The 2,500-nt window shown below is 31.7% G+C and overlaps 1 protein-coding gene across 1 annotated transcript in view; it reads left to right on the forward strand.

The window, feature by feature from the left end:
* LOC144967750 (uncharacterized) overlaps positions 1-2,500 on the forward strand; it is a 192,396-nt gene that overhangs the window by 78,990 nt on the left and 110,906 nt on the right. The window contains exon 3 of the mRNA XM_078905341.1: positions 2,328-2,365. The gene's annotated coding sequence lies outside the window, so the exon portion shown is untranslated. The remainder of the gene's footprint in view (positions 1-2,327; positions 2,366-2,500) is intronic.

Consider the following 2,500-nt stretch of genomic DNA (forward strand, 5'->3'; position numbering starts at 1 on the left):
TCAAATCCAATAGGTCCTCGTTAGTGTCAAATTAGATTTAAGAATTTTTGTCAAGTCGGGATTTCTCTTAACCTATCAATATATGAAGTTAAAGCTTTTGACCAAAAGTAAAAAAGGCTATTTTGTCAGTGTATTTAGTTTTTACCATTAATGTGTTGTTTATTCATTGATAATACTATTAACCGCAACCCTTTTAAGCTGTCATCCCCGGACACCAAAACAAACCAATTAAATTCATGTAATTCAGTCACAATTTTGGATAATGCAATGACCAATCCATATTGACAGAATTATTGTAATAATTCTAAAAGGAAAGAGGGTTTTGAATTGTATTTCATTTGACAATGACGCTTGTGTGCTCTGGCTATGGGAGGGATATCGAGAGGGGTAGAGGTTGAGAACGAGAGAGAGAGAGAGAGAGAGAGATAGAAAAAGAGAGCGAGAGAGATAGAGAGTGAGAGAGATGTATATATAGAGAGAAAAGTCGAAACTATGAGAGATCAATAATCTTTATCAAAATAAAGAAAATTAAACGTAAACACCACATACAAACACACACACACACACACACACACACACACACACACACAAAACATACTCCCTCACGAGCATGCATTCCATTCATAGAGAGAGGGAGCGGTGGAAACAGATAAATATATAGATGGATAGATATATAGATAGATTTTATTGTTGAAAACTCTTTGTTGTTGTTGATGTTGTTGTTGTTGTTGTTGTTCTTCTTCTTCTTCTTCTTCTTCTTCTTCTTCTTCTTCTTCTTCTTCTTCTTCTTCTTCTTCTTCGTCTTCATTTTGATTTTGCCTTTTCCTCTCTCTCTCTCTCTCTCTCTCTCTCTCTGTCTCTCTCTCTCTCTCTCTCTGTCTCTCTCTCTCTCTCTCTCTCTCTCTCTCTCTCGCTCTCTCTTAAATTGCCATTAAACATCTATTTATTATCGCCTAACTCAATGTTATTCAATTTTTTTCCTTTACTTATTTCGTCATTTTGATCCTTACAAAGCCATTTGGGTACATCGCCAAAATAGAAATAATATAGAACGTACAACAAATTCTCCAACAGTTTGACCACCCCTTTAACCCTCTCCTTACCACCTGCAGCAAAACCGTCACATTTGTTACGACACAATATACATTTTTCTTATTCAGATTTATTCTATACATCACAAACTTTAAAGAATGATCTTTGTTTAATTAATAAGAAAAAGTTATTTTGTAGAGAGCCTGTTTGAGTTTAAAAAGCATTTTTTTCTGCTAGTTAAGTCAATGATTTTGGGAAAATACTGAAAATGCTTGGTAAGGAAAGAGCTTACCCTCTCCTTACCGGCATTTCAGAATATTCCCCAATACCCCCAACACAAAATAGATTTTTCTTACTGAAACAGGAAAGCAGCAATGACATTCCAAACATATTTTTATTAAGCAAATTGAGCCTGAAAAACAGTTTCATGATTTTATAGCGATAACAAAAAAAAAAGATATTTAAATTTTGTGGTTTAAAATTAAAATATGAATGAGAAATTATTGGTTTTATCGTAAAGAATGTAACGATTTTCCTATGGTTGGTGAGGAAAGGGTTAACTAATAACCTTTTTCCTTTTGGTTTTCATTCGTTTTCTTTCCTTTCATTTTCCATATCATATCATCTCCATTGAATTGAATGCCTACCTCGTTATTGTTCTTGCACTGTTCTGTATTGGAGAAAATATTGAAGAAAACCATTTTTAAAAGATTAGATATAGTCTTTCTATATTATACAAAATTGTAAATATTTATGAAAAGATTCCATTATCTCATCATGATATCCATTGATAATATACCTAATTGCCAATAACAAGAATTTGAATTGTAAACTATAAATATGGATTGTAAATATTGTTATTTTTGTTAATGAGATGATGAATATTTGTGAATGTTCACATTTGCTCATTCTTGAACCAAATCGTTATGTATTTATCCATGGGCGAGAAAGGTTTGGAAACTAATTAGAAAATTGTTTTAATTTAAAACATTTTTATGGTAACTTATAATCCAACCATTAGTTGGAAATAAACATTATTGAAACTTTAGTCAGAAACTAAAAACCTGGGACCATCGAATTGAAGCCCCAGGTTTGAGAGTTTTTGCCAAGATGAATGTCATTTTAATCGATCAATATTTGAAGGACGAGTTTCTGGCCAAATTTATAATAACGTGTTTTTTTTCTCAGAGTAGTGGAGACTTATGTATCTCTTCATGTTTATCTAGAATAATATGGATATCTTAGTCTTTTATCTACTTTTACTAAATTATATATATATTTCTTTTTCTTTGCAGATAATTGGCGATTATTAAGGATTCTTACTAAACAAAACGTAAGTATAATATGAAACCAATAATAATGACTTAAAGCAGAGATTTTAAAACATTGACACTACATCGTGACTACCCTTACTTTTAACGTTATGAAACCACACAACAAAATACTTCAACGAAACACAGTTTTCCCT

Source organism: Berghia stephanieae, chromosome 3 (genome assembly GCF_034508935.2).
Source record: "Berghia stephanieae isolate SIO BIC M18660-M18661 chromosome 3, UCSD_Bste_1.3, whole genome shotgun sequence".
Lineage (NCBI taxonomy): Eukaryota > Metazoa > Mollusca > Gastropoda > Nudibranchia > Aeolidiidae > Berghia > Berghia stephanieae.